Source organism: Elgaria multicarinata, chromosome 3 (assembly GCF_023053635.1).
Source record: "Elgaria multicarinata webbii isolate HBS135686 ecotype San Diego chromosome 3, rElgMul1.1.pri, whole genome shotgun sequence".
NCBI lineage: Eukaryota > Metazoa > Chordata > Lepidosauria > Squamata > Anguidae > Elgaria > Elgaria multicarinata.
In genome coordinates this window covers 115,851,022-115,878,732 of record NC_086173.1, presented here as the reverse complement: position 1 = coordinate 115,878,732, position 27,711 = coordinate 115,851,022, and the positions used below count along the sequence as shown (strand labels likewise).

Sequence of the window (27,711 nt, the reverse complement as noted above, 5' to 3'; positions counted from 1 at the left end):
GGGTTTATAAGCTTCCCATGTTCTCCCACCCCTAAAAGGAAACCAAAGCCTGGACCATCTCAAATGTCCTATCCCGACATGTGTACAAGTGTGTACACATTCCAAGATACACCAGTCTAAGATTAGGAAATTTCCTGCCAATAATAATATCACATCTGGATGGTAAATCACTCTGTGCCTCAGGTTGACTTGCTCCATACTAGGTGGAGTTTCTTAAAGTGAACACACCATATTCCGCCAAAAGTGTGTAACAATATATGACGGGGGGGGGGCATGCTGAAAGTAGCCCCAACTCAAAATACATTCTGAAGCCAACTATGTAGAAGCAAATGCAAAAAAACTTTCTCACTACATGCCTCTACTGCCTCCCTGGAGTTGCCTGATCATTTTTCCTGGTCCTCTCCTTCTAACATTTTCTCAGTCTGTGAACACTGAGGAACAGGGCATTGTTCTATAACTCCAGCCAACCAGCACACAATACTTTTCACTCATGTCAGCAGTTTCTCGCTCAGTGCATCTCTCAGAATTTATTACATAATCCACGCAGCAGATTCCTTCAAGGGATGTTCAGCAAACTGAAGATAGAATGGATGCATCTAGAAAAGCTGGGCCAACGGGCCAATCCTGGATTAAAATGCTTCCAATTGTGAGAATCGCATTTAGTGCTCAGATTTACATAGAGAAAGCAGGTAGATAGGTATAGGCAAGGGATGTACATATTTTGTCTGTGTTCTGTGGATTGTTAGACATCTTTTGTTCTGTTATATACAGAATTGGATTTTTTTTACCAGAATTTTGTTATACTTGCACTAATTCGCACCAGTGCAAATGCAAACTTGTGCAGATGCACAAATTAGCACAAATCCCACATGCATGAAAAAATGGTCCACAAGTCCACAGAATCTGCATGACTTGGGAAAAGCCAGTCTGCTGCACAATCCACAGATCAGATTCACAGAAATCGGAACTCATTTGAATCCATTGAAAGATTTCTCTGGCATCCTACATACACACACGCACACACACACACACACGGTCCTCACGGACCTTCAGTGCTGAAGAAACTGCATTAATCTGTAATACTCAGAACCAAGTCAAAATAGAGCCTTTAGACTACCAAGATAAAACTGGACCACTTGTAAAAGGAATGACAAGTTTATTGATAGAAAATGGATGTAGAATCAAAGTACAAAGAAAACCCATGCTTCTCTTCCGCAGATGAAGCTGGCACCTTCATCACAACTGAGTGTATGCAGGGTCCCCATCAACAGCATACGAGATGTCACTCCTCAGACCAAAGTTCTCCAGGCTGGTTGTGCACATTTTCCCCTGTGGAGCAAGGCCAAACTGATAGGGCTTAGCCCAATCTTTTAAACCCTTTTCTGATATTTTAGAATGTGCTCAAAGCATCACAGGTAGGGAAATAATTTCCTTCCCCTATGACTAAGTGGTCCCAACATACCAACAACACGAAAGGAGGAAGAAACCCTCTTTATTTCTCAAGTGAGATTACACACCACACCCTTATCTACTTAGAAAGGTAAAGCAAATAGATGGATGTTAGGCAAGTGCAATACTACTAACATGAGGATTACATAGTGTCGGACAGCTAGCAATTGTTAATGTATGTATTGGTGCCTGCTTGATACGGATCCGCCCATGTAAGAAGCTTATAGAGACTGTCCACTATATGTGGGGCATACTCTAAGAGACAAGAAAACTGCCCTTATTCTATATTAAACAGGTCACTATACATTTAATAAACTGTGCAGGGTATGGCTGTGGAAACTCACTAGACTCCTCACTGGTTTTCTGGTGTCAAACTCACTACAGAAATTATTAACCAAAAGAAGTTGTAAAGTTATGAAACAAACTGCATCTGTACTATGGAGAAACTTTTTACATAAATTCTATGTTCAGTCTGATTTGCTAATTCTAGTCTTATAAATCAGCACTGGACAGGTACTTCAGCACTAAGGACCAAATCAGTAAAGCTTTAGGTTAGATAGAGTGACACGCTGTACCTGCATATTTTCTTGAACATGGTAGATGTCAACGTAACAGTTGCAGGACAAATTCTACTTATAGCACAATCTTTTGTCTACTCAGAAGACAGTTGCACTTATTCCAACAGTGCTTACTACCAGGTAAATGGGTACAGGATTGCAGCCTTAATCTACAATCCAGCTACTCAACCTTTGAAAAATCTTGAAATACAGACATTAAAATCTTAGGAAAAGCCATGCTACACTGCAGAGAAGTTGAATGAATTCTTTGCATCTGTCTTCACTGCAGAAGATATGGGGCAAATCCCCATGACTGTACCAATATTTTCAGGAAGGAAGTCTAAGGAACTGAAGCAAGTAGTGGTGACACAAGATGACATTCCATACTTTACTGATCACGTGAAAACAAACACATCTTTCTGAGAGTTCTTAACTCAAATGCAAAATTGCTGAACTTTTAACAAAAATATGTAATGTGACCCAACTTCTGTATCGACGTCATCATCATCATCATCACTTTTAATTTGTATGGCACTTTTCCGCATTATGTGCCCAAAGCAGCTCACAATACAAAAACAAGAATAAGAATACATAATAATAATAAATCCATAATAATAAATCAAATGCCTTAGTGTTTTAAATTTGTGATTTTGCATTGCTGCTGTTTTTATCTGGTTGAGCTTTTATATTGTATTTTATATTATGGTTTTATACTGTTGTTTTATACTTTGAATGTTTTTAATTTTTGTGAACCGCCCAGAGAGCTCCGGCTATTGGGTGGTATGGAAATGTAGTAAATAAAATAAATAAAAATAAAAAATCATTGCAACAGCAACCCAAACAATTCATTTCACTAATACTAACATGACCTTTTAAATTAATTACAGAATCAGCAATAGCAGCGATCAAGGCACAACGTTAATTTAGATGAATCAGTAATGCATAAGACAAACCTTGTCAATGCATTGAGGAATTACCTAAGGACTGGAAAGTGGCCAATGTCATGCCAATTATTAACAAGAATCTATTGATTTTTTTTATTATTATTCTTTTATCACTGATCTCCAACATACAATTTACCTCTGCAATCTCCTGATTCTCCTTCAACGATCTTTTAACTGCTGGATAGGATTGTGTCCTTCCAATCTCCATGGCTGTGGATACTGTGGACTTTGGCAGTGTGTTGGAGTGTTTCATCTGTGCCTCCCTCTATGCTCAACCAGCCACGGGGCTGCAGAGATTGTCCGAACTGGATTTCCGTGTCTCTCCAAAAGTCTCTGGATAATGCATTTCCCATATGCCTTTGGCCTTTTTAACTAGCTATCATGTCCTCCTGTATGCTCATGGCCTATTTCTTCATTTGGATGATCAAATACATTTCCCCATCTTTATTTGGATGACCAAATGCATTTTCACCTTGATGCCCTAAGGATGATTCAACCGAAACTGGATGCTCTCCACCTCTTTAATATTTTTAATTTATGATTACATTTAATGCTTGCTATATGTTTAACGAACTTCATAATTATCTAAGGTGTTGGTATCCTCCCTGAAACCTTGGTGATATAAGTTTGGGGAATGACCACAGAGAACAGGAACGATCTGATTTAGAGACTTCCCTAAAGGAGCCTTCAAAACATTTATCAACTTGCTATGCTTACCGGGTGCAGCATTTACATGGGATGGGTTTCCTTTTGGAAGGAGGTCACTGGAGACTAACTGGTGTTTTGTAATATTTGCAATTACTTACAAATATGCACAGCTGGAGGCACAGCTGAAACACTCCAACAGACCATCAAAGCCCACAGCGTCCACAACCAAGTTGACAGCCAAAACCTTAAGACACTTAGGACCCAATCCTATGCATGTTTAAACAGAAAAAAGTCTTACAAACCCCAGCTGTAAGACTTTTTTCTGTCTAACCATATATAGGATTTCACCCTCAGAGAGCCCACATTCACGCAACCTATTGTTCTTTTCACACAGAAACAACTTGCCCCCTCCTGCTGGCTAGAGCAGGGATGGATGGGGAAGATCAGGGCGAGTCATCTCTTCTGACCATCACCTAGCATTCTTGGGACAACTTAGGTCGCATAGGGACATGCCACCTAAATATGACAGGCTATCAACACTCTTTGGTCAAGTCCAAAGATGGCCCAACACACAGAAATATGATAGAAAGCTGTCTTATACTAGGCCTGTTCAGACAACACACTAATCCATGGTTAGGTCACTAACCCTTTTGCGGCAAATAGTTAGTCAGCGTATTTAAACCGTGGTTATGTAGCCACCATGGTTAGGAATGGTTCACACAACCTGCTAAGTCATGGTTCACACAGCACACTAAGCCATAATGTTTAGCACAAAATGCTTAACCATTGTGGCTTAGCGTGTTGTCTGAACAGGTTCACTGAGTCAGACCATGGGTCCAGCCAGCCCAGTACTGTCAACACTGACTGGCAGTGGCTCTCCTGGTTTTCAGACAGGAAACCAGGAGAGCTTTTCCAGCTCTACCTGGAGATGCCAAGGACTGAACCAGGGAACCTCTGCATGCAAAGCAGGTGCTCTCCCACTTAGCTAAAGCAGAGGTCAAGGGTTGCCCATGTTTGAACGGATACCTAGAACTGGGCCTTTAACAACCATGTCATCTGCAACACTTAGCAAGTGATAATGCACTTCTCCATGCTGTGAAAAGCTTCACCTACTGATTCCTATGGCTGACACTGCTTTTAATGCACGAGAGGGGTGTTTCTCCCCACCCCTTCCCTCAGCTGGTTGGCAACCCAAGGCACAGGAGTGACAGCCAGTGAAAAACTGTCCCTCCTAATCCATTGGCTGCTTCATCCTGGAACCTTTCAAAAGCCATATATTGCCTATGACAGCTTCCCCAACCAAGTGACAACCAGATGTTTTGAATGTTAATTCCCATCAGCCCAATGGTCAAGAATACTGAGTGTTGTAATCTAAAACATCTGGAGGGCACTAGGTTGAGGAAGCCTGGTGATATGTTGTAATCCACTCACATTTGGAACACAGTGTTCCGAATTGCTTACCCAAACGGCTTTTAGCTAACCTTCTTAATTTCATCCTAATAGATAAAACTAAAGCTTATCACTTTTTCATCTTTATTTGCAGACAGCTTTGCATGCAATCAGCGGATGTACAAGGTTTTAAGACTCTTTAGATAACCTCTCATACATCCAAGGCAAGTTGCATGAACAGTGTGAAACTAATTCACAATGTTGCAATTTCTCATCCTTAGGTTGTGTCCAACGTCAATCCTACTAAGAGTTACACCCACTAAAAAGAAAGGGACTTAAGGGACTTGTGAACCACCCAGAAAGCTCCGGCTATTGGGCGGTATAGAAATGTAATAAATAAATAAATAAATAAATAAATAAATAAAAATTAAGTGAGACTAACACTGGAGGCAACTCAACCAGTTCTCAAAAACTATAGTAGCCACTGACTAATGCTGTTACGTAACAAAAGTCTGACTGCTACTATGCCAGCAAGGTTGCTTTAAAACAGTGGTGGGCATGTTCCGTGAGTTGTTGGAGGTACAGTAAAGTCCTTATTGCTATTAGCATAATTAATAAATAACTCCCAAATTCCATAGAAATTATCAATATATGTCTCAGATCTATACTGCTTAACCTGTTTTGTTAGCTTTTCCAACAATGCCAGAGACCAGAGTTCATTTCTTCATATAGTAAGAGATGCTGATGGTTCTTGATTCCATGAAGATGCTACTGTCATTCTAGCAGCAACACACATGAAAATAAGTTCTTTGTGTGCCAGGTTTTTATTGTTATTTTCCTTCAAAAATGGCTAATAAGAGTCTTTTTGTTGTTGTTGAGTAATCTTTTCAGCCTCTTTGAAAACATTTCTCCAGAACTGGTTTACCAAGGTGCAAAACCACCACATAAAGTAGGTGTCAATTTCATCACATCCTCTCCAACATTCATGTCCACTCCTGGATATGACATAAAAGTTCCTATATGAGCCAAGGAAGGCATTTTCACCTGTGTTCAATTGGCTGGTGAGTCCTCCTTCAGCTACTAGGGTATGTAGCATGGCTCACTGGTTGCCATCATCAGGAGGCAATTACCCTGCAAGCAACTTTTGTTGATTTACCTTCTTTCTGCTCATGGTGTATGAAAAGGCAGAACTACAAAACTCAATGATCTAGTTCACACAATCACAGGGTGGTTAATCTGATACCCACCCTGCATGTTCCAGCCTCACACCGGTGGAATTAGCATAATTACCCTCATGAATGCAGCTTCTTGTGTCATGCGAACCCAGCTTTTTGCTGTGGGCTGTTGTAGGGTTCTATGTTGCTTGTTACCCACAGCAATGGGTCCGCACAATACAACAAATTCCACGGCTGATAGTAATTATGCTAATCCCCTGGCACGTGACCAGTGCAAGTAGCTAGGGAAATAACTACTGTAGCTGATTTCGCCAGTGACAATTGTGCAAACCAGCCCCTGTGGGCGCCAGTGCCCAGAGAGTTCTGACTTTGGGGACACAGAGGTTGGACACAAAAGCCTCTGATATCCTCCCAAACTCAATTTCATGTCATCTGAAAACATCAAAGAGGCAACCTGGTGGTTAAAACTGATCTAAGCATGCTAATTCTGGAACAGACTTCCAAGTAATACATGTGCTTTAGATCAGGGGTAGTAACCTAGTGCCCTTTTGAACCATAACTCCCATAATCCTCTCCATCGCTTATGCTGTCTGGATCTTGTAGTTCAAAACATCTAGGCTTGGATCCAGCATCTTTGTTCCACCACAGGAGGATTTCACTGGCAGAACGGGATTTCCGCATCATCTCTTCCCCTATGCAGCTCCTGGAGGCGGGGGGGGCGGGGGGACAATGTTGTCTGCCCCTGCTTTAGATGATAGCCCAGGAACTCTACCGGAAAGCAACCTGCCCTTGATTCTCACATGCAGGGATATTGACTGATCTTGCTCCAGATCTTTCTATGCCACCCTTCTACAAAGCTCTAGAACAGGATAACATAATTAACAGGCATAATTAACATAGTCTAAAATGAGAAAATCTAGAAAAGCATCACACAACAGAAATGGAATTAAATAGTTAATTTAAAGTAAATTAAAACACCCAAGGAAATACAAAGGCCTGGGGCCAAAATGACATCAGCGTAAGGAACAGGAGTACAGCCTACATATAATAATACCTGGTTCTCTTAAAAGTAGCCACAGCATATGTTTACGGTTCAAAACCACTTCCATTTAAGAAACTAAAAAGGAGCCACAGAAACTGGGTCAGACCAAAGGCCTAACTACTCTGGCATCCCATTTCCCACAGTGGCCAACTGGATGTCACAAGGAGGACAAAGGAAATAGACTGGTAAGTTGACAAATCTCTCCCGGCAAGCCATTCCACAAACTGGGAGCGGCAGAAGAAAAGATCAATTTTAGCAAACAGGTGTCGTTGTTTTTGAGGGGCGTTGTTCTAACGTATCAGGAACAGAGAAGCAGTTGTAAAGCATGGAATGGTGGCAGGGGGGTGGTAGAGAAATGTTTTTTTGGGGTGTAATACGCATAGCTATCTAAAGCCCCCAATAATTCCAGGGTCTAAAATTACCTAGCTGCAACGCAGTCCCAACTCACCTCAGTCCCAATCCTGTGTGGGTCCCACTACCATGACAATTTGCATTTTTAAAACATCCTTATTAAATACAAAAACACATTTTTTGTTTGACACGATCACATTTCTACACAGCAACCTAGAGGCTCTTCTAATTGCCAAAACTATAGCTCACATCATCTGGGAAGTAAAAATAAGTACTCAGGACTTCATTCAACAATTTCTCAGTACCAGGGATGGTTCACTATATTGTTACGACAGTGACACAAACCAGATTCCAACGCCCTGGGTGTCAGCTGACCATAAAAATATAGGCTTGGTTCACACAATAACCCAGAGTATGGGTTAAGTACAACCCAGAGTATGGGTTAAGTATGAGTTGTTGCTTGAATTGTGGGTTGTTGTTACGTGCAGACCCTGAATAACTATAGGTTGTTAACCTCAAACAACACTGAAAGAGAACCCATGGTTTGTTGCAGTGTTGTGAACTCTGGGTTGTTCATAGTTAAAAGCCCATAGTAAAACCTTAGTGCAGGGGTCAAACAGAACGACAACCACAATTTAACAACAATCCACAATTCAACAATTAACTTAAATCCCATTCATTTCAATAGGCCTATTCTACGTAAGACTAACATTGGATACTACCTATACACGCCAAGTCTGTCAAACACAGACCCAAGTGCATTTTCATACATGACATATCAAATGCTCTGAGGTGCTTTTTGTATGCCATATGAATGTGAGTACAGGTATGAAGCAAAAGAGGGCTATTTTTTTAAAGTACTTTCTAGGCAATGTAGCTTTTATATTGGCATTACAGCATGTCATGAGTGAAAAAAGCCAAGCCAACCAACTCACAAGGGTCACTCATGAGATCACACACACCTATCTTGAATTAATCCTGAATAGCTGGTCATTAGCAGCACTTGAGTCTGTCCTCCCAAGCACTAAAGCAGATTATAGAGTTACCACTCTGACATAAACATGGGCGAAAGAGTGGCAAAGCTGTCTCCATCCCGAGAACAGGCCATGTGTTAAAGAGCAGCCTGCAGGACCGACTGCCCGGTAAGGATGCACAAGGTGGCCACCCTATCATATCTTTCAAAGGGCTGTGCGAATGCCGCCAGAAAGAATTTGCAATTTAACCCAGCGGCAAGACGGCTCTGGACTGACATCTTCATACTCTGACCATGCAGACATTCTGACTACAACATCTAGCGGCCCCTTTTGTCTTTTCTTCCCCCCCCCCCACCCAGCTGACTCACCCTCCAACACCAACCTGCTTCTTGTAACATCTTGCCTGATGAACAGATCTGGAGATCTCAAAAGCCTACTCATTTTTTGAGTGATCTTGTCATTGTGCAATACACACTACCTTTACGAGACGGGGGCTTAATAAAGGTATTAGACTGGATTTGGGATTTCATTATTATGGTCAGCACTGCCCTGAAATTGGGGGAGGGGGTCGCCCAAGCCAATCACTCAAACGCAGCCAGATTTTTTTTTTGGGGGGGGGGGGTTCTATTCAAAGCCAAGGGAAAGATGGGCCTTGGAGTTCCTTTGAGCGGAGCCAGCATCCCCTCCCCCACCCCCTTGGTCGCCTTTGCTATCACGGGACAGCAGCCAAGCCATTAGGCAGGCTTGTGCAGAGCTTCATAGCTGGGATGGCCGCTTGGCTCCCGACACAGCAGGCCCTTCTCTCGCTCCCACAACAGAATGGCCGCAGTCATCGCACCCCCATCCCCACCACCACTGCACCACCGGGGCCTGGGGCGGGCCACTAAAAGCGACGATGCCGCCCCGCCTCGCACTGCGACCGCTTCGCTTCCTTCTGCCGCTGCAGCGGTTGCCGCCTTCTCTGCTGCTGCTGCTGCGTCCCCGAACCATTCACCACCACCCCCGACCGTCTCTCCCAGCGCCCACTCCAACCGCCGCCGCTCTGCATTGCAGGCACCCCACGCTGACCTTGCGCCACAAGGCTCCTCGCGCTCCGGGTCCACCGCGCTGCCTGTCCTCGCTGCACTTGCTTCCGCTGACCCGGGGCTCGAGCCCCTTGAACAGCCGCACCAGCGCCTCCCTCCGCCTGTCTGTTCCGCTCTCGCTCTTCCGTCCAACCTTAAAGGCAAGGATCACGCGTGATTCTTCGCCTTCCGACAGAAAAGGGCTTGGCTGAAAAGATAACCTTGTGCCGCCGCCCACAATTCAGGCCTGTGCCAATGAGCCGCGTTTGCACTAAGCTTCGTCTTCCTTCCTGCCTTTAACTAGGGACGGGGAGACAGCTCAGCAGGCTTGGCCGCAATGAGATAGTGCATCCATCATCATCATCATCATCATCATCATCATCAATCAATCAATCAATCAATCAATTCAATCCTCACTTGTGAGAATATCCCTCAACCAGTGAAGGCTCCGTTTTTGGTGGAGCTGTGAATGTATTCTGGCTTTTAGTCAGAACCAGCCAGAACTCCAGAGGAGCTATCTAAGGTGCTGAACCTATTTTGGTGATAGGGTTCGGCACTCTTGGATAGCTCCTTTAGAGTTCTGGCTGGTTCTGACTGAACCCCAAAGCGGGTTTACAGCACTACCGAATTCACACACAGCCCCCACTGTCCTCAACATTTTCTTTTAAGCCCACCATCAATGCTACAAAATGTGCAGCGTGCATGGCAAGCCTACACATTTTTTAATAGGAACGCACTGGGTTCAATAGGGCTTCCTCCCTGATGTGCTTAGAACTGTGGCCTTAGAATCTACAACATTTGCAGCTCTACGCGTTTGTTGTTGTTTTAATCCATTTAAGGCGCAACTTTATGCATGTTTAGACAGAAAAAAGCCCTACACCTTTGGGGAGTTGTAAGACTTTGTCCTGTGTAAACATGAATAGGATTGTGCCCTTAGAGCTCCCCCCCCCCCTTCAACTCATCCGCCAGAGAATTAGCAGCATAGATGGTGCTATATAAATAATAATAATAATAATAATAATAATAATAATGCTTCGGGAAAGACTCAGGCCAGTAGCCAAACTACCCAGGGGGGGTGCTGTGGGAGGGGGGCACCAAAAAGGAGGTTCAGAGGCCTTTTAAAGTCAAAATTGTAAACTGTTTTAATTGTTTGTTTGTAAAAGAAATTAGGAGGGGCAGAGAAAATTCAGTGGTGCCCCCAACCTACTCTGGCCTGACTTTAAGGGTGCAATCTTATGCATGTTCAGATGGCAAAAAAAAGTCCTGCAATTCCAAGCATACCCAGTAAGCATGATTGGCTGAAGGGATGCTGGGAATTGTAGGACTTTTTTCTGTCTAGACATGCATAGGATTGTGCCCTAAATGAATGAATGTATGCAAATGAACAATGCCTTTTTTCCCCCTGTGAGTGGAGCAGCAACCTTAAATACAATATATTTCTATTAGATTTAAAGCTCTCTTTAAAATATATGGCAACTTCTGAGACATTTTCGGAAGCCACCGTTGTCCCTTTGGGGAAACAAAATAACTTTGTTTAAGATTAACTTTATTTCATGGAAGACAATGGGGGTACGCGCAGTACTATGTTCGCAGTGAGGCTTAAACTGTGGTAAACTGCCAGTGAGCGAGGTTCAGACTGAGCAAAATGGCCGCCTCATCTTCGTCTTCTTCAGCTGGTGGAGTTAGTGGAAGCTCGGTAACTGGATCTGGGTTCAGTGTGTCAAACTCTGCCACGCCACAAAAAAGCTCTCTTTACTTACCCCAAGGGAGCTGGGGAAATGTTAGAAGATGGCTCTGAGCGATTCCTCTGTGGATCTGTTTTCAGCTACCAGGTTGCATCCACACTAAAACAAGTGAAACATGATCAGCAAGTTGCTCGAATGGAAAATCTCGCTGGTTTAATTGAAGAACTGGAAGCAGACGAGTGGAGGTACAAGGTACAAGGTAAAAAGCCACTCACTCAGGATACATCTGTGGCTGCCCAAAAGCCAGTCCTTCCCTGTGTCATTGGCTTCAGGCTTTTTAATCCACAATAATCAAAGGAATTTTTTTTGAAGATGTAGGAACTGTAGGAAGTTTCCTTATACTGGATCTTATAGACAAGAAGCCATTTGCCCAACAGGACAGAGAAGCAACTGCATGGCTTAAGGCTCCTGGTTATTTAATCACCAGACAATTCTGGTACAAAGCTTCAGGAAAGGATTGAGAGTATAATTTTTATGATGAGAGGTAATTGCCTCTTATTCACTGTGAACTTTGGTCCATTTTTTAACAAGCAGCTTATCAAGCTTGCCACTATGGTAACACAATGTTTTATAAGATCCTAAAAGAGGAATAACTTGTGTGACAGAGGCTAAAATGAATGGCAGTTCTCCAAGGACTTCCTCACAGTCTCCGAAAGGAAGGAAAAATCTACACCCGCTATTCTGCAAAGCTGTGAAGGAGGGGGTGGAAGAAGGAGAGCACACCTTCATGGATGCAGAGGTGCACAAGTGTGAAGGACTGAGGTGGGAAATAATTAAAAAAATAGGGACAGCCCACTTACCATGACGCAACATTTAAACACCACTGTGTTGGGGCGCAGACACACCCCTAGCCATGCCTATTAATGTGTATCAGGGATACAGGGCACACTCCTAAATAGTACTACATGTTAAAGGGAAAATCCGTCACAAAATGACTTTGCAAAAACGTGACTTTTCAGGCTGAAAAATCCACAATTGATGCAGAGTAGGGATAACGTCATGTGCCATGCCCGTGTGTGAGGCGCAGTAGCACCACAATAAATTCCTCATGTAGCTTGTGTTTCAGCAAACAGCACAGGGAGGGGCAGTTTGCACAATCACTGGCACCTACCGTGGCCACCCCAGAATGCTACTACAGCCCATGGGTCCTCGGTGGCTTGTTATGCATGGCAACAACCATGCCACTCAGTCTGATCGATATTCCTGCAAAAATTTATGCTAAGCACCTCTTACAAAAATTAGAGGACTGGGCAGAGGAAAATGCCATTTTTGCAGAAGAACAGTGTGGTTTCATGAAACAACGATCTACTTTGGATAATTGCTTCACATTACAACATCTTATAACTAAGTACACAGCTAAGGGCGGACAGCTCTTCCCTGCCTTTATAGACTTAAGTGTTGCATTTAATTCTATAAACAGGTGCCGCCTTTGGGAAAAACTGGCAAATACAAATATAGATCGGAGGCTCCTATTATTAATAAAAGCCCTCTATTCCGAAACCTATCTGAAGGTTAGAGCAGGCTCAAATTTTGTCCTTACTGATCATATCCCTTCACACAAGGGTGTGCGACAAGGATGCATCCTAGCACCATTTCTTTTTAATTTTTATATTAATGACATAGTGGCATTTGTTCATAACCAGAGCTATCATATGCCCAAAATCTCAAAAAGAGCGGTAAACATTTTATTGTATGCTGACAACATGACTTTGCTTTCAACATCTCAAGTGGGTTTGAGAACACTCTTGAGACAGCTTAGTGCATACTGTAAAGAAAATGACCTACTTATTAACAATAACAAGTCCAAAGTAGTAGTATTTGGCAAAAAGAGAAAGTCCTACAGATGGTTTATTAATTCCAAGGTCCTAGAGCAGGTAAAACATTACTGTTACCTTGGTCTTAACTTCTCTGCATCTGGATCCTGGGCATTACAAATCAAGAAAAATGAACTAAAAACAGTGGCCTCTTTACAATCTCTAAACAGACTGTTAAATTACAGTTACCCAGGCACATTATGCCCAATTTTAAAAATTTACAAAGCAAAAGTGATACCTTCGCTAATCTTTGGTGCAGAAATATGGGGCTTTGCAAACCTTTCAAAAATTGAAGGAGTTCAAAGTCGCTTCTTGCGTCTGATCCTGGGGGTCTCTAAGTCCACCCCAGCATACTTAACCAGAGCAGAACTGGGTACAGAAAAGATCTCTGGGTTGATATATGCAAGGATGGTAAACTACTGGTGTAGAATAAGTAACTTAACTGAAGAGAGACTCCCAAAGATTTGTCTGGAGGAACAAAGGTCCACTGTGCAAGGGAACTTTTGGCTGCAGAAACTTTTCAAACTCCTTCGAAACTTTGGATTTTCTCACCAGGCACTCAATCCAACACTGACAGCTAGCAGAAATATTTTTAAACAAAGAGTGTTGGACGTAGGAGCGCAAACTGATATAACAGTGCTCACATCCTTAAGAACAACAAAATGGCTAGCTAGCACAAAATACCTACACCAACTTGAGAAATACCTATCAGTACCCATGAAAATGGAACACCGGAAAGCCCTTACACATTTAAGGTTTGAACAAATGGATACTGTGATGAAATGGGGGAGATTCCATGGCATACCAGTTGAAGACAGGTTATGTGTTTGTGGAGAGCCAGTTCCAGAGGACATAACACACTATGTATTTGACTGCCCCTTATATATAGATATAAGGAAAAGTTATTTAGAGCCTTTTTTAAAGAAAGTGAAATACTGGGGTGCTAAGGAAAAACTGAGTTATTTATTATATTCAACCAACCCATATGTGATACAAAGGGTTGCACTATTTGCAGTGAAAGCTAATAGATGTAGAGCAAAGTTTTAGATACTATTGGTGTGTGTTGTTATAAAGATTCAGAGATATAAATGAAATGTCACTGAGAAGCAATTAAAGGTTCTGTGTGTCCGCTGTGCTCCTATCTTACTATCCTTTTAGTAATGCATGTTACATTTTTGATAGCTCTGTAATTTTTAACCATATGTAATTTTTATCATGTATAGTATAGCAAAATGTCAAGTTTGTATGTGTTGCAATGATCTGTGGATTGAGCAATAAACATATTGATATGCATGGCAACAAGTAGGGGTGTGCACGGACCCCCCGCTCTGCTTCACTTCCAGATCTGCGATTTTCGGATCGGGCCGCTCTGCCCCGCCCCCACTCCGCCTGTGTCCACTCTGCTCCGCTCGGAGCTCCGGATCCAGATCGGAGCTCTGTTTTCCCCCCCCAATAGACAGGGGGGGTTACCGGGCCCTGCCGCCATCGCCGCCCATGCGGCGACGGCGGCAGAGCCCGGTAAGGGACCAAGGGAGAGGGGGACCTTACCTGCCTCCGTCTGCGGTCTGTCGCCGTCTTCAATTGAGCCCGCAGTTCCACCAGGAAGTCTGGGCCGCAAGCGGCCCAGACTTCCTGGTGGAACCGCGGGCTCAATTGAAGATGGCGACGGACCACGGACAGAGGCAGGTAAGGGAGAGGAGGGCGGGGAGGGGGATTACCGGGCCCTGCCGCCATCGCCGCATGGGCGACAGCAGCAGGGCCCGGTAAACCCCACTTACCTTTCCGGCGGAGCTCTGGATCGAGGCGAAGGATCCGCCTTCACCTCGATCCTCTTCGCCACGCTCCGCCGGCCCCCCAATCCTCTTCGCCTCCGCCTTAAGGGCAGGCGAAGCCCCCCGCTCCGCTCCTGCTTCTCCGGTCCGATTAGAAGCGGAGCACATCCCTAGCAACAAGCCACCCTGCCCAGAGTTGCATGTCAGGATAAACTGCGGCAACTGTCTGCCACAACTTGAATATTCGCAATGGCAGCTGTCCATTAAATAAGCCATGGTTGGTGCTGCCAATGGTGCAAACCAGGTCAGACGCTACAGGAGAGGCACTGGTTGACACTGGTGGTTAATTAGTTTGCTAACCATCCCAAGCCCCCACCCTCACCAAATTTATTGCTTTATTTATTTATTTTAACATTTTCAATACTGCTCTTCAGCAGAGCTACAAGGTTGAGTTATAAAGCCAAGATAAGATACAAATAAAACATGAACAATATACTTTGGGGATTCATTAACACTCCAACTTTACTAGGGCTGTCAGAATAAGCGGCACATCCCATGCCCTGTCATTCCAGTGCACCCTGGAACACTGCTAGAACACTGAGAGAAGGGGGAGGCAGATTTTTTTTCCCTTCTATTGACTGCAATGGGAGGGAATTTACTACACTAGCCCCAGGGCTATTCCGTGGGTGTGATGGGTACTTTGGGTCAGTTGATTCCCATCTGCCCTGACACGTCCATCCCCCTCACTGGCAGAACACTGGCAACAGGGCTTCTGTACTTGCAGGGGACCTCATGCCACATAAGTAAGACTTCTGTGCTTGTAGGGGATCTCCAGCTAACAGCCAAAAAGAGAGGAGAGGAGGAGGAGGAGGAGGAGGAGGAGGAGGAGGAGGAGGAGGAGGAGGAGATATCGGAGGGATTCAGTGATTCAATGACATCAGATGCATCAGTACAACGGAGAGTGGGAAAGGACTTTAAAAAGAAATCAAAACTTTATACATTTGTCCGGACTGGAGCAATTTTAACTGAGGGATTATGTTTTATTGTGTGGTGTTTTTATTTATCCAGAGAATAATGCACATTGCAAGAAGCAGGCAACAATTAAAGGCCCCTTTATACAAATCTCCAAATATTCAAAGTGGGGCATTTACTTTAAGCCCACAGTGGAGGAAAAACTAGAAGACTCCAAAAATATTCAAAGCCCCTCTTGTTGTCCATTAAGAGTACAATCCTATGCATGTCTAAACAGAGGAAAGCCCACGTGACTTCAATATTAGTTATTATTCCCAGGTAAGTGTATATAGGCTTGCAGCCTAAATCTAGGCTATTGATCTAGAATGTGTTGCAGTCCTGTAATTTAAAAACAAACAAATCTTGCTTTTCATATGTCTAAAAACTTAACCCCACTGGCCTGTCTTGGAACTTTTTTCATCTTTTAAGAAAAGTATTCCCTATAATAATACTAGGGATGGCGAAAGTGCAGTCCTGTGCGTGACAGTTCAGAAATAAGTCCCATTAACATCAATGGGATTTACTCCTAGGCCCAACAGCTTAAAGGACTCACATGACAAGAGAGCTAAAATATTATAAATGCTGCCATCTAGTGGATATAATTCCTTAACTGGAATTTCTTGTTTCCAGCTGCAATGACAATTGTTAACACTATAAAACTGTACAAGTGTTTGACAACCTGGAATATTCTTTATTACCTGCCCACAATTCAATTTAAATCAGAACAAATTTGAGTGAGGTAATGATCCCAAGCTTCCCTTCAGCCATTTCATTGACATTTCACACAGTTTCCCGGGTAGCGCTAATCCAAGAAGGAAGTTTTAATTAGTTTGACAGTTACCTTCAAATGCCAGGATGTCACCATGTGATAATTAAGAAGCAAAATCAGTTGCAGAATGTGTGATAAGAGGAATGAAAGGAAAGGAAAGGAAAGGATACCTGTTTTTGCAAAACATCCTTTCATGATCTCGATTCGACCACGGTTTGATTTTCAAGGTTATTTTCTAACATCGCTGTCATTAACCTTTCTGAAGCGTGCACCTCCAGATACTGAGATCTGATTATTTACCATGTCTTAGACTATTTTTCCTTTTATGAGTCACAGAATGTATGGTGTGAGAGAGCTGCTAATTAGCTGTACAGAAGGATGAGCGTTATAGGCTTGGCTGTACGATAACATGTACAGCCAAGCCCAAACTGCTCCATGGATTCCGAAGACTCATATTCCCTGGGCCTAGACTGCTCACCTTCAGAGTGGACCTTGGTGATGCTACTGATTTCCCCCCCCCCTTATAAACCTAAAGTCAGAAAGATGGATGCTTTAAGTGTAGACCAGCCAAACAGTGACCCAGAGGTTTAATTCAGCCTCAAGGTGCCTTCTGAGTGTCTTCATTCCAAAGAGCCCCTCAACCATTATTATGCACCTCAGCTACATCCCCCCTGCATGAACCCTTGGTGCTGGCACTCCCTATGAGGAAGGCCACTGCTGCTCTCATTTTTCCAGAAGGGAAACTCAGGCTGAGCTACTGGCTCGTGGAAGGCCATGGCTAAAGCTAACCAGGATTCCAATTTAGATCCCCAAGGACCTCAGTTTAGAGCCAATCTACTAATTGGTTTGTTTGTTTGTTACATTTATATCCTGCTTTTCTCCATGGAGTCCCAAGGTGGCATAAATGATCCTCCTCATCCTCCTCCTCCTCCTCCTCCTCTCCATTTTATCCTCACAACAATCCTGTGAAGTAGGCTAGGCTGGGAGTCAGTGAGCAGACAAAAGTCACTAAGGTGACCGTTTTGCCCGGACACTCATCAGGCTTCATGGCTGAGTGGGGATTAGAACTCTTCTCCCCAATCCCAGTCCAACACTCGGACCACTACACCACACTGGCAGTCTAGACAGGAAATAGGGATATCCATGATTGGATCTCCCAAAATGCTTGTTTCTTTAAACTTAAAAGCAGCCATGGGGAGGTTGTGTGTGTATCTGATTGGGGCCATGATACTGAGAGATAGGGATTAACCTTCCCTACCCACCCCCACAAACCATTTTCCTAATCTAAATTGCTGCTGGAAACTCCATGTTAGGCATTATAAGAAAAGGAATTGAGAATATAACAGCCAGTATCATACTGCCTTTATACAAATCTATGGTGTGACCACGCTTAGAATACCGTGTACAGTTCTGGCCACTACACCTAAAAAAGGATATTGTAGAGCTGGAAAAAGTGCAGAAAAGGGCAACTAAAATGATTAAGGGGCTGGAACATCTCCCCTATGAGGGAATGTCACAACAGCTGGGGTTGTTTAGCTTGGAAAAAAGGAGGTTAAGGAGAGACATGATAGAGGTGTACAAAATTAAGCATGGTGTGGAGAACGTGGATAGGGAGACGTTTTTCTCCCTCTCTCAAAATACTAGAACTCAGGGTCATCCCTTAAAGCTGATTGGTGGGATTCATGGCAAATAAAAGGAAGTACTTCTTCACAACGCACATAGTTAAATTATGGAGCTCACTACCACAAGATGTAGTGATGGCCACCAATTTGGATGGCTTTAAAAGGAGGTTGGATAAATTCCAGGAGGAGAAGGCAATCAGTGGCTACTAACCCTGATGGTTGTGTGCTACCTCCAGTATCTGAGGCAGCAAGCCTATGCGCACCAGTTGCTGGGGAACATGGGTGGGAGGCTGCTTTTGCACCATGCCCTTCTTGTTGGTCCCTGGTCGACAGCTGGTTGGCCACCCTGTGAACAGAGTGCTGGACTAGATGGACCCTCAGTCTGATCCGGCAGGGCACTTCTTATGTTCTTAAGCTGCACTTTGTTCCAGAAGGGAAACATGCAACATATGATTTCCTCATACAAGGCAAGTAGCAGCCAGAGGGGAGCAAGTTAATTTGGGGGAAATAGTGTGATTAAAAGGGTAAACCCTTTCCATCAGCACTTTTTAACTTTTTTTTTAAAAAAAAATTGTAGGTCTAATTGTGGATATGGTGATACATGTCCTACTTTACAGAGGACAGTCCGCTGTTTGAAAAGCCATCAGAAGACAATCCTTGAGTTGAAGGTGTCCCCTATTTGTAAGGCTATCCAGTCAAAGGCCAGTTTAAAAACTGTAAGAAGAGTGAGCAGGAGGCTTGGAATTGCCCAATATTATTATTATTATTATTATTATTATTATTATTATTATTATTATTATTATTTATATAGCACCATCAATGTACATGGTGCTGTACAGAGTAAAACAGTAAATAGTGAGACCCTGCCGCATAGGCTTACATTCTTTGCCGCTGGACAGAAGATGGAGCAGGCATGCAAGTCTCCTAGGCCACAGCTAGACTTAAGGTTTATCCTGGGATCATCCAGGGTTCGCCCCTGCCTGAGCACTGGATCCCCTGTGTGTCACCTAGATGAGCAGGTTTGACCCCTGGACAATCCAGGGATAAACCTTAGGTCTAGCTATGGCCCTAGTCAGTTTCCTTCATTTTGAATTTAAGCTATAGTAATTATTCTTAAATTTGAAGCTATAAATATAAATAACCACCTGCACATTTTATGCAGATCTGTGCCTTCTTTTGTCCTTTTCTTTCTTTTGGTGATGCATTTCCTCTGGGGCTTTCTGGCCATGTGTAAGTGGCCTCACTACTTTTGGATCATTTCCTTTGGCCCTTAGCAAGTTTGAATGCTTGAATGGAAGTGGTATATGGAATGTGGGTTGTGCCCTCAACAGTTATCAGTGCACTTCAATACCACTATAAAGCAGTAGGGTAGGTCTAGTCCTTGTTTAGTGGGAGGTAGTGGCTGCCGCTCTGTTTTAAAGCTCCATCCGACAAGCATTTTATTGCACGTTCATTACTGGGCACTCACGGATTCCTCGGAGGTAGCTCACATGATGTTGTCTGCCTCTCACATGCCTTCTGGTCTTCCTTGCATTGCAAGAAAAACCAGAAAAAGTCTGAAATATGTTTTAAACCGAAGTTGCTGCTCTCTCCTACTGTGTGTTCACAACGAGGGACTGAATGGCCCTCGTGCACCTTTTTTACTTCCTGTTTGAAACAGGAAGTAAATGAGTGTCCATGGAGAAGCGATGGTAGCCAGCATTAGCCAGAGTTTCTTCCAGGGTGTGATGGAGCTTTTAGTCATTGATGCCAAGATCCCAATACAATAAGTATCGTAACCCTTTGCCACATTTCCTGTGTTGGTTCTGCAGTTTGCCCGCCTGACATCCTGCTGTCTGCTCTAAAGTAAAACATACAGTTACCAGTCTCACAAAGAAACTTCCGCTCTCCCTGTTGTTTCTCTTGCACAAGTAGCAATGCCTGCAAAAAGTTTCCTTACATAGCTTTTACATTCAGCGAAATGGAAGGAAGGGAAAACAGTAGGCAGATCTTTACAATAGAACTATGTTCTTTCCATCTTTCTCATTATTTATTTCTGGAGGACTGAGAGATGGATAGGCATTGCGTGTGTGTGTGTGTGCGTGCACACACACACACACACATCAAATTAGATTTTAGTTACAATGGGGAAGGGGAAGCCACCTCTAAGTTCTGCTCTCACATTCAACAGGCTCCACCCCATAAGTTTGAGTCTGCAAACTCAGTAGCTCCAGCAAACAATACAAAGCTGGATATGATGTGAATTTTTAAGCCAAAAGTCCCATGCGATTCCTATATACAGACGTTCTTTGTAAGGTTACCACAAGGAAGTGGAGCCTACAGTCTACTAAAATATTAATTGCCCCTTACTGAAACAACACGAGGCAACAATGAATTGTCTGTTCTTCTCAAGGACCTCTCCTTGATAAGGAGTTCCTTAATATCCCAGTCCTCTGGAGGTAAAGAAGCCATTTCCGTGTCTTCCTGAAGTTGCCAATAAGGGACAGTTTACAGAAGAGTAACTATGTAGACAAAGGAAATGATATTTTAGGAATCCAGTAGACGGTCGGTGTTGCCAACAAAGGCATCTGGCAGGAAAAGTCTCGGACACATTTGCTTTCCAACCGTTGATCTGCATGTCGTCAACACGTATTTTCAAATACAACACAGTAAACATGGATAGAACTGGCTTCTGGTAGCGTATTACTAGTTCTCACCATAGTCATTAATGGCAATGCACATTATCAGTAGACGTCTTTCTTGCACACATAAAGAACAGCAATGTAGGTGCATTTAAGAGTTTTCCCCTAAGTCAACATTCTCCAACCTGGAACTCTACAAATGTTTTGGGCTACAACTCCCAGGATTCCTGCACATCGGATTCCTGGCTGGGGCTGATGGGAGTTGAAGTCCAAAACATCTGGCAAGCACCAGGTCAGAAAAGATTGCCCTGGGTTTTTTGAAGTGGTTCAGCAGATGTGAGTATCCACAGCCATTGCTTGTTGTACATAGGGCTGTGTCTGCCCTAGCCAAGCAGGGCCATAGATAGCCATTTTCTTGAATCTGGAGGGTATGTAGTCCAGCTCAGGAAGTTGGTGGGTTGAGATGAAAAAACTGGAGCTTGAGATGCAGGAAGACAGAGGGGCTGCTCTGATTACCAGGCAAAGGCAGAAGTCCAAGGCTCTAGTATTTATATCAGACCTTGCCAATCTGGGGGATTAATATTTCCCGCCAATTGCTTGGGCTGGTGATACTCAAGGGGCACAGGAGTGCCCATTTACTGAAGGTGAGTTACCAAAAAAAAAAAAAATCTTATGCTGCTGTAAGCCTCCATGTTCTTTTGCTTATAAAAATCACACCTGTTGAGTGAATAACTAGAAATGTAACATCCATGATCTACCTGATGAAGTCTACGAAAAATGCAAAATTTCAAACCAATCGAATAAAAATTGCCACCCTTACAGCAAATAACAGCATGCAGAAAATAAACACACTTACCTTTTTTTTTTGCTCCACTTTTTGCTCCACATATCAAGTCTTTCTTTCACCTTTTTTGTGAAAACTGCTGATGTCTTTTATTGAGGCTTGTCAAGGAAGGCAAACTTCCATTGGTTTGGTGCTGTCCTGAGCAGCAGTTCGAAAGTTATGAAGATTTTCTTGACCCCTTCAAGCCTGTGGCAGCAACTACTGCCAACATTGTAAGATGAATGCTAAGTTTCGTCCTGGAACTAGAATGCTGCCAGTACTCCAGTGTTGCAGAGGGATCAGACTATTTGAGCAATGCTTGTTCTTTTAGTTATGGAATGTGACCTCTCATGGTGGGTGGGTGACCAGGGCGTTGCACAACCTTTCTGAAAGCAGAAATGCAGCACAAAGTCCCCAATCCCTGTTCTTCCTTTCCATATACTGGTAGGAAAATGATATGTGAGGACTGGGACCCTTACACTGCTTTTCAATAAGCAGAAATGCAGCATGAGACTCCAATCACTCCTGTTCTCTGTGGTGAGGAAAAGATGTCCTGGAATCGGGGCTTCACACTGAAGTTCTGCCTTCAGAAATGGGTGTGGTACTGGTGGGGTACAGAGAAGGCATTTATTTATTTATTTATTTATTTATTTATTTATTACGTTTCTATACCACCCAATAGCCGGAGCTCTCTGGGCGGTTCACAAAAATTAAAAACATTCAAAGTATAAAATAGCAGTATAAAAGGCATGCAAGGTGTGCATCTGAAGCAGCAGGTAGGGGTAGTGGGAGCTGCTGAGTTGCCATCCCCTCCAACTTGCCCATCTAGGTGTGTTTTGGAGAGATTTGGCACGTGACTTTCCCTTGATCAAATCTCCCACTATCACAAGCCACCACCACCACCCCTGGAGCCTTAGCATCACAATGAGAGGATATATCTGTTCATTCCCCCAAAGAATGGGTCCCTTCCCTCTACCTTGGGGAGACGCCCTTCTTTCCCAAGGCCCCACTACACCTTCCATGACTGCCACAGAGCCTGTGATTGGGATGCCACTATTAGGGCCCTGAAGATCTCGCCCACAAACCCATATTGCCCCTTTGCCTCTCTTAGTTCCTCCTGGAGAGCAAACTTGCTTTAAGGGGACAAACTTGTTCTCTTAGATAAATTCAGTCAAATGGTCTCTGTGCAAAAATTGCATCAAGAATTTCAAAGGGCCCTTTGCACACCAGTCTAGATACCTGCCAACTTTTGAAGGACTGATTTGAGTTATGATCATTTATATAGCAACTTTAAAATACTAGTAAAAAAAATTAGTATCCAAGGGATGAAATATATCCTATGGACTATACAGCTGTGAGTTTCGCTAATGGGGATTATTGAAATGTAATAAATAAATAAATAAATAAATATGGAATGCAGCATCTTTTGTATTCCACAGCTCCCATAATTTCCATTTGACGTTCTGGTCACACCACCTTTGTAGTTCTCCCAGGCTGAAGCACTGTTTGTCATGTTTCTTTTCCCCACCCTTTTGCCAAAAATGCATCCAGCTTGTTTCCATTTATTCTTAGCTATTCATCTATTTTTGAAACACTTACATCAGTGCCTTCATCTTTATATGCTTTTTGACCCCCAGAGTTATTATAGAAGGTTAAAATTTGCCACCTCACTGGAACGGCACTGCTCGTTTGTGCATGCAATATATAAAATTGGACTGGGGCTTTAACAGGGGGGGAAATGCCACTTTGAAATTCACAAAGGGGATGTCTATATGGGTTCTTTACCCTGAGCTAAACTCGCAGATTTGTGTTTCAGGACAAATGACGCAGCTGTCCATTTGCCACAACACCGGGGTTTTTAACGCGATAATGCGCGTATTTGTAGTTGCAATTTACCGCGCCTTTTGGATCAATGTCTGAGTTTGCACCACATTATAGTTGGGGGAGTTAAATCACATTTTGACATGTGGGTGTAGCTTTGAGGGCAGGACAAAGTGATTGGTCGATTTCCCGCCTTCCCACCTATCGCGTCCTCCTCTGGCTCCCCTGTTCCTTCGAGCCGTTTTCAGTTTGAATTATATGATTCTGTGGAGCTCCACAGATAGAGTGTATAATAGTAAAACAGTGAGGGGGGAACGGGCAGCCAAAGTGAGGAGATGTGTTCAGTCCCCCTCTTGTGTCCTCCTCTGCTGCCTCGTTCCTTCCCCCCCCTTCCCGGTTTTTCTCTTATATGAAACTGCGGAGCTCCACATATAAAATTTATAGCTTCACTCATCTCTACTCCATAGCATTGTATCACCGCATGTGTGCATTAATAACTGCACTCCAAAAAAAAATTCAGGAGATAAATCGCTGTTGCTGCTGCTGTGTGACGCTCTTTGCCTAGATTCGAATCAATGAAAATTTGGGTTTATATTCAATGAGGAGCAATCCCGTTGTTGTATAGACGGGGGCAAAATGGCTGTTTCTTTCACTTTCTCCTGAGCAGCTGCTCTCCTGAAGTCTGACCTATTCTTGATGGGCTGTTGTCAGAGAAATGAACTGCACTGTTCCCTTATCTCTAACTCCAGACTTCCTCTCTGTCTTGGAAAGGATCAGAATAATTGCCAGGTGGCTGCTTCACAACTAGCATCTGTTCCCCTTGGAAATCCCATTTCTACTTCCTTGTTCTGCTGTGAGTTTCCCATGCGGCCTTGGGCTTCTTTGCCTTGCTTTCTCAGGATGTTTATTGTTAGGACAAACACATGAACGTCTGTAAAAAAAAATGTATGTGAAAGTAATTGAAGATTTACAGTGCAATCTTCTGCACATCTACTCAGAAGTAAGTCCCACTGAGCTCAATGGGACATTTCCAAGTAAGGATTGCAGCCTTTGTTATTTCCCTTTTCTCAGGTTTATGGAACAAGCTGTGATGCTGTCATCCAGCTATGGGGGGAGTCCTCCAGCTTTGGACTTCTGCAATCCTCAAATGTTCTCATGCACAGGGGGAAGGGATGAGACCCATGTCTAATTTGCAGTATTGTTTATTCATTGTATCAAATCGGAGTTCATCCCAAGCCATCTTTCATCTCATCAGGGTTGTCATATAGTGCATTCTGGTTCCCATAGACACAAAAGGATGATACAGCCAGCACCTCCACATAGGATGGTCAGGTGTCCCCTTTTACAGAGGACAGTCCTCTATTTGAAGGGCTGCCAAAGAACCATCCTCTATTTGAAGGTCTCCTCTATTCAGAGGGCTGTCCAGTCTGAATCTGGTTTGAAGGTAAAGAACCACAAGAACAGTGGCACATCAAGAGTTAGCACCTGGTTAGCAGACTGAACAAGCACTCAAGTCACTGGGTTGCAGTCTTCCACAGTATGGGGAGATGTACTATGTTTTATTTAAATTATAGTCATTATTTCTAAATTTGCATCTATACATATAAATTACCATATGCAAATGTTATGCAAATCATTGCCTTTTTTTATTTTCTTTTTGGTGATGCATTTCCTCTTTTGGGGCCAATTCATAAATGGTCACCCTACCCACTTCTGACTGTTTCTGAATTCCTTAATTTCGTCATTCCTACCATTTCTTCCCTGTCGGTCAGGATTACCTCCAGAAGAGCAGATTATTCTTCCTTCCACCTTCTTAGAGATGAAGTTGTCAACAAAATAACTCAAAAGCTTATTGGATGCTCCATTCTTTGCAGAGTTAGACTTCCAGCAGATGTCAGGATAGTTGAAATCCCTTCATTACTATCATTGCTTGCCTCTGTGAAAATGTTGTCGTTTGTTCTAGAAAACACCATCCATGTCTTCTAGTTCCCTGGGCAGTCTGTAGTAAAAGGCCACAACAATAACACTCTTGTTTCTCCCTCCCTCCCAACAGGGCTGCTGTCCTCAGAATGATGAATTTCCACACCAGTGTAAACATTCCTTACAGATAATATGGGATGCTGGAGGAATCTGATTGCAAGGTAGAGTTCTGCGGGCTTTGACTAGCTTAACCCCTTGGAATCTGGTCCAACACCCTCCAGCTGGCCCAGCTCAACCCAGACCAGGCCAGCTGGTGTTTTTTCCACCTTTGCAGAGTGATGTGGCAAAAGCAAGCTAAGCCAGATCCGTCTCAGGGGCTGGATTGCCTCACAATGACAACTCTGCACATAATGCTACTCCCTGTCCTTTCCTGTTTGGTCTATTGCGTTTAAACAAGGGATTCCCTTCAATGGCTATAATTGCAGTTATGAATCTCATCCCACCGAATCTCCATGATCAGGGATGTATGGATTTTGTGAAATCTGTCCTTGCTGTGTTTCACGGATTCTCATGGATCTTTCATTCCGTCATCCACTCATTGACTAATTTCAGATGAGAATTTTATTTATCTGCAAGGGTGCATTAGCGCCAATGTGCACTTGCATTGATGCACATTAGCACTAATGTGCATTTGTGCAAGTGCACATTTGCAAATGGACACAACTGCACAAATCCCCCCACAGTGTAAAAACCAGTCCACAATTTGCAGAATCCCTGGAACTCAGAAAAGGCCAGTCTATTGTGTAAGTTCAGTTGCAGGCGGGATTCATTTGAATCCATTGAGGTTTTCTCTGACAACCCTATTAGTGATACCTATCAGATTGTACTTACCATCTTGTATTGGGATTTCAAGTTCACCCTCTTTGTTTATCATGCCCTATGTGTTAGTATATAAACATCAGAGGCTATGAATGTTGCCCCTTGAGTCTCATGATTCCAAATCAGGAAGGAATCAATTTAATCACCATTAGTTTCACATTCTGCTTTTGTGTTTGGTATGATTGTCCAGAGGAATCAGCCAATCTGGCTCAACCCAGAAAAGTAACTGTTGAGCCTGAGAAATACAAGTTGATCCTTCAGTTACCACACTAGAGGCAAGAGAGAGAGAGATGTAGACTGCATGTGTGTGCATATGCCATAGGGATGTAGAGCACACATGGATATTGTCTGTTTTTATGCTCTTTATGGTTTTAAATTTTGTATATTTGTTTTTAATGTTCACTGTTTTTAATCTTTGTAATCCGCCCAGAGAATTTTGGCTATGGGGTGGTATATAAATGTGAATTATTATTATTATTATTATTATTATTATTATTATTATTATTATTATTATTATTTTGCATATCAGAGGTCCCAGATTAAACTTCTGCCACTTCCAGTTACTGCAGCAGGCAATGGGGGACACATCTGAGGCTGTAGACAGCTGCTTCTACTCAAAGTGAACATTACAGGGCTAGATGGACCCATCCATGGCTTGCTTCCCCACACTCTTTAAGCTTCATCCCATGTACCTGTTTCCCTCAAATTATCCCGTACAGCACTAAGCCTTCACCTTTGTTGTTGTTGTTGTTGTTGTTGTTGTTGTTACTAGCTAAATCACACCCCGGGCGGCAGCGCTCCTAAGATCCTTTGCATACCAGAAAATGGGTTTAAGGAGGGAAAAGTAAAAAAATCATAAAAATCAATGGATGACTCAATCTGATTCAAATTTGGTATGCTTAAAGTTCTCCTTAACATCTATTACTGTGCCAATTTTGATGACCTTATCTTTAAAACTTACACAGATGTAAGCATTTGTTTAATTTTTCTTTAAACATGATCCTGTGCCCCCTGTGGCTGCTCAGAAAACAACAAATGATTCTCTTGAAAACTAGCAGCTAAATACCTCGATTCTTTTCCCTTTATAGCACAATTAAAGCAGGATGCATGGGAGTACTTCACAGTCAAAGCAGATTCTAAACCGGAAAACTTCAGAGTACTTCACAATAAAAGCAGATTATAAGATGGAAAACTTCGGAGTCCTTTGCAAGCAATTCACAGTAATTGCACAGTATTATTATTATTATTTATTTATATAGCACCATCAATGTACATGGTGCTGTACAGAGTAAAACAGTAAATAGCAAGACCCTGCCGCATA

The 27,711-nt window shown here is 43.1% G+C and overlaps 1 protein-coding gene across 2 annotated transcripts in view; it reads right to left on the bottom strand.

Moving 5' to 3' along the window:
- Nucleotides 1–9,771, bottom strand: part of ABHD6 (abhydrolase domain containing 6, acylglycerol lipase) — a 51,271-nt gene extending 41,500 nt beyond the window's left edge. The window contains exon 1 of one of the 2 annotated variants that reach the window (XM_063121338.1): nt 9,748–9,771. The gene's annotated coding sequence lies outside the window, so the exon portion shown is untranslated. Of the gene's footprint in view, nt 1–9,597; nt 9,711–9,747 lie in introns of those variants that run through there. The other variant, XM_063121337.1, reaches the window with a different exon arrangement.
- Between the last annotated feature and the right edge of the window lie 17,940 nt (nt 9,772–27,711).